Below are 12881 nucleotides of genomic sequence, written 5' to 3' on the forward strand. Positions count from 1 at the left end.
TATTGGGTCTCTTTTCTCTTTTAATGGCAGGAGCTGCAGAATAACCCCATAAATTTTATTTTCTCAGCTTTGATACTCAAAGTTATTAATATCCTGAAAAGATTCTTAGCTTTTATCACAACTGGAAATGGGGTCTGCCTTGTTTAATGGTATTACTTCTAATTACTATAGGCAATATTGTGTTTATATATGTATGATTAACAGGGAAAAAAGAAATACATTATTTTAAAATATAATAACTATTAGTGGTTTGTGGTGTTCATTATGATTCCTGGGAGAGACAGAAGGACTTCTAGATGCTGAGATAAAAAGTCATCTTAAATGAAGTCACCATAGTAGAGCAAACGACTAGAACTGTGCATTGGATCCGGACAAAGCACATATTCTGAGGCAGATCAGGGTAGTTTAGCTTGCTTGTTTCTGAATTCTAGTCTTCTATGAAGCATGAGGCCAGGTGAAATTTCACATTTTCATAAATGACTTAGGTAAAGGGATAGAAGGGATGCTCATCAAATCTGTAGATGTCACACATGGGGTTGGGGAAATTGCTAACACCTCAAAAAACAGGCTCAAGTTTCAAAAGTATATTGATAGACTTCAACATTACTGTCCAACAAAATGGAGTTTCATAGTGAAAAATGTACAGTTCTGCCCTTAGGTAGGAAAATAAAACCGGATGCACTGGTACAAGGTAGGTAGTATCTGCCTCAGCAGTAGTAGTTGTGAGAAAGATATGGGTATCCTGGTAGACCACAGATTGAGCATGAGCCAGCAGTGTGCTGCAGCTGCCGAAAGAACTAATGCAATCTTTAGCTACATCAAGAGAGATAGTGTCAAAATCATAAGAAGTATTAGTTCCACTCTGTGCTGCATTGGTCAGATGCACCTGGAATACTGTGTCCACTTCTGGTCATCACAACACAAAAAGGATGAAGAGGAGCTGGAAAGAGTGCAGAGAAGAACAACAAAGATGGGGCAGGGGGGTGGACAGAAGGGTGGCTTGGAGGCTAAATCCTATGAGTATGTTTAGCCTAAAGAAGAGAAGGCTGACAACAGCTGATAGCAGTTTTCAAATACTTGAAGGGCTGACCCAGGGAAGAGGATGTGAATTTATTCTAGATTGTTCTTGGAACAAGAACTGACAGGTGGAACCTTTAAAGAGCGAGATCAAAACAATTTGCCTTCTGGAGTTATAGATGCTACTTCGCTGGAGATTTTCAAGCAAAGGCGGAATAGACACTTGTTTGGGTTGGTATGAGGATTTCTACCCTGGGCAGGCAGTTGACTAGAAGATCTCCAAGGTACCTTCCAACCCAATGATTCTAGTGATTCAGGAACCATGGCATGCTGATAATGCCATCATAGCACACAAACAAACCAAAGCCCTCCAAAACATCCTAGGTAAATGAAAAGACCCAGTAGCCCAAGAAGAAAAAACAGGACTCACCTGTAAGGACTGTAACAACCACTATGTAGGACTGGCAGGCAGAAGACTAGCAGAGCACATCCATGAACACCAACTAGCAGTCAGAAGACACGATGAAAACTCCTTCATCTCACAACACCTGGACAGACTCAACCATAGTTTCAACTGGGAAACTGTGATCATCCTAGGCCAACCCAAATCCAAAAACGCCAAAGAATTCCTGGAAGCCTGGCACTCAGGCACATCAGCCGTCAATAGACATATAGAGACAAAGCACATTGACACACCATTCAAAAGAGACAATAAAAAGACCCAAGGAGGAAACAAAAAGACCAGAACACATCTGCCCCAGCAGCCAACACCCAGATAAGCAGGGATTAATGCCAGACAATCAAACAGAAAGCAATACCATAATCAAGGAATTACCAAGGAGACAAACAGTCAAGCAGACAATAATACCCTAATCAAGGAACCACCAAGGAGAAAACCACACCCCCACCAACACTGGCAGGGCAAGCTGCTGTATATAAACAGGGAGCAAACCCCACACTCACACTGATGATGTTACCTTAGTTGGGTAGCGAAGTGTCTGCAAGCAAACCACCAAGCTCAGAGAGCACCAAGGACTCCACAGTTCAACCCTGAGCTACAGATATTCTCTTCTATTGAAACGCAAGGTGGCCCCACCTTATTAGAAGGGACTGTAACTAGAAAAATGGAACTGGAACTTTCTCTGATGAAAAAGAACACAAGGACTTGGGGCATGTTCAGTGTTCCATTTTAGCATTTCAAAGTCTAGAATGAGAGATGACAGCTGATTAAATTGTTCATGTGTTTGTTTTAAAACAATTTAAAAAGCAAAGCCAATGGAAGCAAAATAGAAGCATAGGTTTTGCCAGCAGACTCCAGAGATCAGTTTATAGAAAGCAGTTTACCAATTTAAAGAACAGAGCTGTAGTTAGAGTATGATATTTCACATAATGTATACGTGCATGCAAATGAGATGTGTTTGATTATCCCCTATGGCATTGTTTTCTCTTTGGAATTCTTCCAATCCTTCCTTTCTTTTTGAAAAATGCACCAGAATGTTAAGGTTAAGTTTATTCAACTTGCTGGGTCATTTGGTGGCTTCGTCTCCAACATGTCTTCTCTCCTCACTCAGTTCCCATGGCTGTGCCCACCAGTTACAAGCTTAAATTCCCTAACTAAATGGCCTCTTTGTTTCTTCTCAGCTGATCTTTAGAAAATGATTAAGGCAAGTATGGGAACTGGAGTCCCATCTGTCTGATGATGAATCAAAAGCTAATGTAAGTGACTCTTTAAACATGGAGCTAATTAAGAAATTTGTCCAAGAGCACAGCAGGATTAGTTTTGCCACAGTAGTAAGCAGGCAGCAATTGAGCCGGAGAGAAAGAACAAAGCAGGCTGGAAACCCAGTATGTATTGCAAGGCAGGGACCTAGAAAACAGAAAGGCTAATCAACATAATTAAACAAATATCTCAGTGCCACTAATGATTTGTGATTAATTCATAATCTGTTCCCACATCTTTCTCCTAACAATTAAAGACACCATTGTATATGTCTACAGTATACTGGCCAGTTCTTTAAAATGTGATACTACATGTAGGATTGTAGGAAGGATCTCTCAGTGATTTACGAAAGGGAAAAAGAAGCAAGCAAGTGCTGCAGATGTGCTTAAAACAGCAAATTGCTATTATTTGAAGATTACATGATGTATTTCAAACGTTTCCTTGGTCAAAAGCAAGGAACATTTGAAGGTGGGGGCTAGGCATGGGGGAGAGGCAATACAAGGTGAAAGAACAGAGGCCAGTGATGTATTTCAGAAAAATGTGTGGCTGCTTCTCTGAAGACTGACATCTGATAGGGCAGAATATTTGAAAGTATTAGAGCTGATGTAGCCTCCCTGGTTTATTTTTTTCCAGATACAGGAGACACTGAAGGAAAATAGAGATCAATAGGCTGAAGCATCTGAAAGAGATACCTTTTAATATGGTTTGAAGCCTGATACTTGCCTGGGTTTAGAGATAGCTGGGCATAGGGAGAACAATTTCTAGCTTTTTCAGGACTTTGTTGTTGTTGTTGTTTATTCGTTTAGTTGCTTCCGACTCTTCGTGACTTCATGGACCAGCCCACGCCAGAGCTTCCTGTCGGTCGTCAACACCCCCAGCTCCCCCAGGGACGAGTCCGTCACCTCTAGAATATCATCCATCCACCTTGCCCTTGGTCGGCCCCTCTTCCTTTTGCCTTCCACTCTCCCTAGCATCAGCATCTTCTCCAGGGTGTCCTGTCTTCTCATTATGTGGCCAAAGTATTTCAGTTTTGCCTTTAATATTCTTTTGGGATACAGGGCAGAAAAAGCAGCAGTATTTTTAAGAAGCACTGAAGTCTTTCGAATGTACACTTCTGATAGGAATCTGATATTGTTAAAAGATATCTGAGGTATATATTTACATGTAACATTAAGAACATTGTAGAATTTGTCAGGCACACTCTATTATTTATAGTAATTATTTGTTTTTAAGGGTGTGGGGGATTTTGGGGGGAGGGGGCCATTTTACATATTTTATTGGTAGAGATTTTTGAAGTATCCTGGGAATCTCAGCTTTCAGTTTATTTATTTATTTCTATAGTGACCTTTCATCTTCTCTTGTCTGCTTTGAAATAACTGCTATATTGCTCTTGCTGCCAAAGGAACTATTGAATGTAGGCCACTGATTTCTAGATGACATGGAGTAAACGGAAAAAAACAGAGTCCCATTATTCTTCCTTTCTGTTGGAAGTCGCAAAATCTAGAGCTTAGCAAGGTCTCTGCAAGATAAATGGATAAATTCATTTGATAATTATGCTTTTTAAGGAACGTCATGAAGAAACTTGAAGGTTAAAACCAGTTGCTTGGCTTGTGGTGGGATCAGAGCATCGCATTAAAACCTAGCTTTGCAGGCAGAATTGAGAAAGCTATGCATCTACAGCAAAGAGAATGCTAGTTAGAAGGTGGTGGGAAAGATCTCCTTGCCAGAAACCTCCGTGAGTTGTTGCTAGTTAGAATAGATACAGTAATGCACCATCCAGTATAGTGAAGTTTCCATAGACAATACTCTTATAATTTTATCTTCTTAAATAAGCGTGAGCAATTTGTGGTATTGGGTCTCTGAACTCTTTCATGTGGATTCCAGAGACCCTTTGGACTAAGATTGCTAAAAACTAGCAGCACAGTTTCCCACCATCATAGGGAGAAAAAAAGAAAACAAAAATTTTAGCCTAAGTAGAAAATAAATGCAACACAGTCAAAATTCTAAAGCCTCCCTATCTTCCCCTACCAAAATTCCAAAAATACTTACTGGTATACCTAAATACTTACAAAAATACCTACAGAAAGATATAGATAAAAATTAAGGATTTACTCTCGTGCATCTTTTTACCTATCACTCTGCCTGCTTTTTGTCTAAGAGATTGCTATCTAAGGCGGTGTTTCTCAATCTTGGCTACTTTAAGTTGGCTGTGTTGGAAGTCCTGGCAAATCCAGCATGCCTCATTAGCATGTAAATTGAGTTGTCCCACAATGCAACTCTGAGGAAGCTGTTTGTTGCCACACCCACTTCCTCTTTCCCCTTCTTCACCCAGGGAGAAGCAAGCATGCTGCTCTGCTCTCCATTCATCAGGGCCGTGTGCTTGGGCCTAGATGAAGGATTCTGCCTCTTTCTTCCACACAGCTGTTGGCAGCTGTAGGGCTGAGAGTTTAGAGCAAACTATGTATTTAGAAAGAAAAGAATAACAAAGGAACTTCATCTTTTTGACCAAGATGGATGTAATAGAAGCAACAATAAAATCAATAAGAAATTCTTTTACTTATCTTAACGTAATCTAAGCGTGTGATTCTTTATGCTTGGGAGGGCTGAATATGTAAGATCCATAACCTGTGTTTCTCTGGCATGCTCATTGAAGCTATTTTAAAGATAATTTTCTTTTTCTGTGCCAGCTTCTCGGCTGTGTTATAAGCTCTGCTCCATTTCAGTGATTCTAGCAGGCCACTAAATTGGCTTCAGTCTGGATGTTAACTCCCAGAATTCTGGGAGTTGAAGTCCAGACATCTTAAAGTAGCCACAGTTGAGAAATACTGATCTAAGGTAACTTCCGTCCAAACACACGTGATTTTACTCCAAATAGGATGTAATTAAACCAGGTGCTAGGCTTTGCTTGTCCCTATAATGTATTTCCTGTAAATAAATCTTCCTTCTGTTACAGTTACAAAATCTGCTTCACTAATCTTTGCTCAGGTCAGATTCCTGCTCTCAGGAATTCTTATATGCACATACAGAACGCTTCAGCCTCCAGAACCTTCCACCATGGCCCTCATTTCCTTAAATGTTAAGCATCATCTCCTTTCTCCACTGGTTGCCCATCTCTGCCTTCAAGATGCACAAAGCATTCTTCCCAGAGATTTCTCCAATGAGCCTGTAAAAAGGATAAAACATGTATGCTTAGTGTTTTTTTAAATTCATACTATAGTGATTTTTGACTGTATTAGCTTTTATGTGATTGATATAATCATACTATATGTTTGAAAAAATGAAGCTTTTTTCTAAAGCTTTATTTTAGAAATAAAGTCTTGAGTGGATTGTTTTGAGAAATAATCGAAAGGGGTATTGGATGTACAAATACTGTAGCTGTTCTTGGGGGTAAAAGAGAAAGTGGAAGGGTGAAAAGTGAAGTGAGAGATACAGTTATCAGTGACGATCCATGAAAGTTTGTACAATAAAAGATTTACATTCTTTAAGATGCCACAACACTGTTTGTTCTTTTTGCTGCAAAAGGCTAAGGTGAAGAAATTAGTTCCAAATGATTGCTGCAGACAAGACATTTCCTCACTTTTTAAATGTTCATGGCAAAGGGAAGAGGTACTGAGTAGCTGTGGATATTAGGATGCCCTGGATCTGAGGACTTTTTACCCCCTTTTGGATGGGGTAGCTCTGCCCTACACAATAGTGGTGTGCAATCTGGGCATCCTCTTGGACTCACAGCTTCTGCTTGAAGAGCAGTGGCAACTGTGACCAGGGGGGATTTTGCACAGCTCCATCTAGTGCACCTGTTGCACCCTTCCCTGGATTGGGAGGCCCTTCAAACAGTCACTCATGCCCCACTCACTTCAAGTCTTGATTATTGCAATGTGCTCTACATGGGGCTGTCCTTGAAAACCATTCAGAAACTTCAGCTGGTTCCTCCCCACCTCTGCTCCATGAGCTGCATTGGTTGTCAATCTGCTTCCAGGTGCTGGTTATTATTTATCAAGTTTATTTATGTGGCATGGGCCCAGGTTATTTTTGTTGGAAGTCCTGGCAAATCCAGAATGCCTCATCTGCATGTGAATTAACATGTAAATTAAGTTGTCCCACAATGCAACTCTGAGGAAGCTGTTTGTTGCCACTTCCACTTCCTTCTTCTCCACCAGAAGCAAGCACATGGATGTGTGCTGCTCTCCTCCATTCTGGGCACCATGTGGTGGGCCTGGAATTCCCCTTTCTTCCACGCAGCTCTTGGCAGCTGTAGGGCTGGGAGTTTAGGGCAAAACTAAGTATTTAGAAAGGAAAGAAGAACAAAGGAACTTCATCTTTTCCACCAAGATGGATGTAGCAGAAGCAATGTTAAAGTCAGTAAGAAATTCCTTTTACTTCTTAACCTAATCTGTCTAAGCGTGTGATTCTTTATGCTTGGGAGGGCTGAATGTGTAAGATCCATAACCTGTGTTTCTCTGGCATGCTCACTGAAGCTGTCTAAGATAATTTTCCTTTTTCTGTGCTAGCTTCTCAGCTGTGCTCTAAGCTCTGCTCCATTTCAGTGGTTCTAGCAGGCCACTAAATTGGCTTCAATTTTTGGGACTGGCTATCTCCAATCATTTCTGTCTGTCTGGTAAGTGCTGGCAGAGTGGTGTGCTTTGGGTCCCTTCAATTAAACAATCTATCAAGACCCAGGGCACGCTGAATGGCACAACCAAGTAGCTGGCACTGTGTACAGGAACATCTGCACAGCGTATGGGCTAGACTCTCCCAAGTCCAGATGGGAGATTCCACAGAAGGTTGTGGAGAATGACAGGACTAAGATCCTGTGGGACTCCCAGATCCAGACAGACAGGCAGGTACTGGCCGATCGTGGTAGTAGACAAGGATCAGAAGACAGCAGTGGTGATAGATGTAGCGGTGCCAAGTGACAGCAACATCAGGAAGGAGGAGTATGAGAAGCTGGAGAAGTACCAGGGCCTGAGGGAGGACCTAGAGAGGATGTGGAAAGTAAAGATCGAAGTGGTCCCAGTGGTGGTATCATACTTTTTTCCTGGAGAAATATCATTTTAAATTATACTAATTATATAATAAAGTTGAACAAGTAAAGCTAGACATTTTGGCTGCAAAGCTACTTTCAAACGAAGATTGGACAACCATTTGTCTGGGATGGTATGTGGATTCTTGCACTGGGCAGGGGGTTGGATGACCTCCATGGTCCCTTTTAAACCTGTGATTCTAAATGAATTAAGGCAGAGGTAAGCAACTTTTTGGGACTGTGGGTATGTTTGAACACATGTGGTGAATATATTCACAAAATGGCTGTCATAGTATCATGACCACTCACAAAATAGCCACTTACTAGAAAGCAAACTAGCCATGTATGCTGCTTTTCACCATCCCAGTTAAACCTGTATGAAATCCAAAGTATTCCCACAAATAAATACAATATTAGTATCTGGTACTTTGCTTTGCAGTCATGCTAGATTCCTATTCATTTAATTTTCATTAAAGTATTACTGGGGTGGATAGAAATCAGGTGGGCAGTAAGATTCTTGTGTGCCACATTGGGGCACTTTGAAGCCCCCAATCATTGTTTTTCCCTAAATTAAGGAATGAATTTTTGTCATCCTGGTTGCCTGTAGGATCCAAAGCCAACTGGGTTGAGATATCAGTAGAAACTCTTAGAGGGAAGGAGTTAAGAAAAGGACTTTCCCTTTCTCTAAAACCTCTTCTTATTGTGTATGCACAACTCAATACTGTATGTGGGATTTTTTTTTTTAATGAAAATGCATTTGTACCACAAAGTGACCAATATAGGCAAGCAAAGTTAGTCTGTGGTTATTTAAGGCTGCTGAAATTAGTAACTGAAATTAGTAACTTTTGTCTTTGTTACTGGCTCTTGTTTACTGTTCTGGCCCAGCGCACTCTTAATACATCCCTACTGTATTTCCATAGAATGGGGGTCATGCATTTATTTCCTCTGTTTTTATTATAAAGTGTGGCATATGATTTTGCCATTAAGATTTGAAAAGTGAGAAAATAATTAGGGTCTCCTTTACTCAGTGATGGACAGAATTAACTAATTGCAGGTAATTAAAGGAACATCACTATTATTCAGAATGCAGAGCAATAATTAGCATGAGTGATTTGTAACTAGATACTGCGTAATGATATTGGTCATAAGATGGATATTGCTGGAAAATACAGTCCTATGTAAGTGCTGAATGGAAATTATCTCTTAATTTCTCTTCCAGCTAATTGCTTCAGTAGAGTTAAAGGGCCCAAGACCGGAAGCAACCAAAGAGTAGATTAATAAAGAAATCCAGTCACTCGATGAGTTTAATAATCATGACCAAATAATATATCATTTGCATTGTAGAAAATGTAGATTTCCTACATTTTCCTTCCTGGGCTGCACTCTTTTGTCTCTATTCATTTAAAGAAGCTCTGGAGGAGAAAAGATGAAGACTTCACTCCCTCACAGATTAGAAGACCTTGTAAGGGTGGACTCTTACTGACTTAAATGGCATGTTTAAAACCGCTAGAGGGTGGTACACATTTATTATTATAGACATTAGTAGTAACAGCTGAAAGACAACATTTATTATAATGACTGGTTAAGGAAACTGAACTAGGCACTTCCCCATTTCAGAGTAAGCTTCGTGACTGAATTATAAAAAGGCAGCTTTATTTGAATCTGGTGGATGAGGCGTTTATCCAGAATGAGAAGTCAGCTTTTTATTTTACCAGTAAATCAACCCAGAATTGGCACCCACACTGAAGTCACCACACCACTTGGGAGGAAAAATGTTTCTGATTAGGCTTCAGAACCAGTACTGCCCCACCGTTTTTATTGTGTTTGGATTAAGTTAACTATAGTTTATGTAATCCATCTTTCTTGATCCACGTATAGATTGACCACTAGATTACAACAGGGAGATTCAGAAAACTTTAACTCATCATCTAATGTTTTTTGTAGCCAAGATCTGATAGCCCTACACAATGTATTGCACAAGAAACAAGCAAGTGTAATATAGAGAGCCTCACTTGGTAAATTTGAGCCAATCACTCTTTCTCAAGCTAACATACCTTATGGTGGTGGTTGTGGGGATAAAATAAAGAGAGATCCTCTTGTCGGCAGCTTGGCTCCAGCAAAGGTGAGACATAAACACAGCAAATAAATAATATCAACTAACAACATAGTTTAAATTTACAATGCACAAGGCTGTATTGTGGTTGGTAAGTCTGGAGTGTTGTGTGAAAGAGGCTATGAAATGTCTTGGATCCTTCTCAAAAAGCTGCTAGTTTTTGCACATTCCTCACTTCCTCACAGCTTTAATGGCTTAAAATTAGATTGCCAGCTCTTATATGGTGATTATATTTTGCAGGTGTGATATAGACAAATACAAAATTAGATTGCAAGCTACCCTCTGGTGATATAACTGGCAATGACATTCCTATGATAAAAAAAAAAAATTCTCTCTAGTTCTTCCTTTTTCTATTGTAATATCAGGCTCATAAACAAACTCTTATTTTAAAACCTGACAAGATCGAGGACTTAAGGAATCAGTGCAGAACTGCATTTATCTGTGGGCAATTGTTAATACAACAATGTTAATTGTTGTATTAAATATAAAATTGCTTTATAACTAATTTTGTACTCCAGTGTTTTTGTCTGTATTGTTCCAGTACAGGAAGGCTATCTTCATAACTTGAGAAAATATTACCTGTATCCTTTTCAGTGATTCCCCAACAATAAAAAGACTAGTATATTATTTTTATTTCTTATGTAGAATGGAAAATCCTGTAGGCAGGACAGTATAGCTCCGTATGTAGGTGCAGAGCTGTGCAGTATGTATGAGCTCTCACTCCATATATTCATATATACCACACTATATAGCATTAGTAGATAATGAGTTTATTCGTATTTCATTCTGATATTTACTGTAAAAAAGCAGCCAATCAAGCGGAATGGATAAGAGTTTATTCACAGTGTTGTGATATGATCCCTCTCCCACAAGGTTGCTTCTCAATGCAATAGCAAAAAACGATTCTACATTTGATCACTAGTCAGATAAACCTGACATTCAGGGGAAACCTCAGCTTAGTATAAAAAATGTGCGCTCTCATAGGTGGATGGACATGTCCTATATTGAGACTTTATTTTAATCTGAGATTTCTAAGAACCTGCCTAAGCACACATTGGAATCTGATGTTTTGGCAGCCATGACCTTTCATGGCAATTTAGACTTCCATTATTAAATTCAATAGCCATAAGCCATGGTATAACTCAGGGAATCCAGAGACTAACCCAGATGGATCATTAAACATGCCTTTGCAGCCAGTGCACCAAGAGCAACATTAATTTACCCTTGTTATGACTGACAGAGCTTCTTAGTCAGCAAGCACTGACCAAGGACCAGATTGGTTTATACAGCAATTCCACACACTTGGCTAAATAAAAAGTGGCATTGATTAATGAACTCTAGGAGACACTCCTGAGACAGCCAGTAGGTGGTAGCAGGAAGAGATGGGACTTAGGCAAATAGGTAGGCTATCCATTTTGTAACAAAGCCAGGCCCTTGTTTTTCAGGGCAGGAATGAAAGAAAACAGTTCTCTGCAATGTGGTTGGTTGGAATAAGAACTCTGGTTGAATCAATTTATACTATGTTTACTTGTATAAGTGTGGCATTGCTATATTCATGGAGAAATTCTATCTATGGGGTTGCTAAGAGTCAACACTGACTTGATGGCACATAATCAGTCAATCAATCAATCAACCAGTTGCTATATGCTTCTTTAGGTTCATAGATCAGAAAGAGCCTGGTAGCCCCTTTTACAACTAACATATTTTATTATAAGGTCTAAGCTTTCTTGAGCTACTGCTCACTTCATGTCCTTTGCCGTATCTCTCCCATAACTTCTGTAAGCATGACATTTTATTATGGTGCCAGTTTGTGTCAGCTGGTGACTAGTTGGTTACAGGATTCACACCTTGAGAAGAGACAGGACTCAAGGATATATGCTATTGTGCCTTCTTAACTCTTCCAGCTCAGCTTGAACAAAGCTGCTGTGTTGCATTTCTAGGAATGTGACTGTAATACTTCTGTATCATGAAAGATACCCAGGTCTCTCTTTGTGGCTTTATCAGTTGTAAAGCAATTAGTTCTGTATGTAAGATCCGTGCATGCTCAGATTGTCTTTGATCAGTGCACTCTATGACACTAGGTAACTTTGTGGCTGTTGCTAGGATGCAAGAGGCCAGTGACTTACTATAACCTCCTAGGTTTTTTTTTTTAATTAATAAAATGAATGTTCAGATCATTTCCAATTTGTTGTTTTATTGGTGGGTCATCTTGCCCTGACAGCAATAAGAGTGGTGGTTAATAACCTAGTGGTTAAGACTTCAGGCTAGAAACCAGGAGGCTGTGAGTTCTAGTCCCGCCTTACGCATGAAAGCTGGCTAGGTAACCTTGGGCCAGTCCATCTCTCTCAGCCCAACTCACCTCACAGGGTGGTTGTTGTGGGGAAAGGAGGAGGAGGAAGGAGTATTAGGTATGTTCCCCATTGTGTGGTTTGAGTCTGACCTTGACTCTGAAAACAAAACTTATCCTGAGCCAGAAGGGGAAAACAAAACTTACAGGAAAGATCTGGGGAAATAGAAACTCAGCAGAGTGGGAGAATTCGGAGATGCTGCTTGGGCAGAATCTGGAGGGAGGTTTGAATCCTCCAATTAGTGTGTGAGAGAGGAGAGCAAAGAAGTGCGCAAAGCAAAAGGCAGCCCGATTATCTACAGAGGAGAAATGGCACGAAAAGGATTGCATAAAAAGGCACCAGAGCCAGGAGCAAACTGCCGGAGACAACCGTTCTACTGTGCTAACAGCTTTGACAGGAGAATCCTCACCAGGAAATGGATCCTTGCCTGTAGCCGATGCACAATCAGTGCCAGCTCCCTCTACCAATGTGGACCTACCTCCTTCGCACCCTGTTCCAACCGAGTCCAGCCCTGCATCCAGTTTCGAGTCTTGTCTTGCCATTCCAGCCAAGTATAGCCTTGTATCCAGTTCCAAGCCTTGTCTCATCGTTCCAGCCAAGCCCAGTCTTGCCTCCCGCTCCAAGCCTTGTCTTGCCGATCCAGCCAAGTCCAGCCTTGACTCC

This window comes from Candoia aspera, chromosome 2, assembly GCF_035149785.1.
Source record: "Candoia aspera isolate rCanAsp1 chromosome 2, rCanAsp1.hap2, whole genome shotgun sequence".
NCBI lineage: Eukaryota > Metazoa > Chordata > Lepidosauria > Squamata > Boidae > Candoia > Candoia aspera.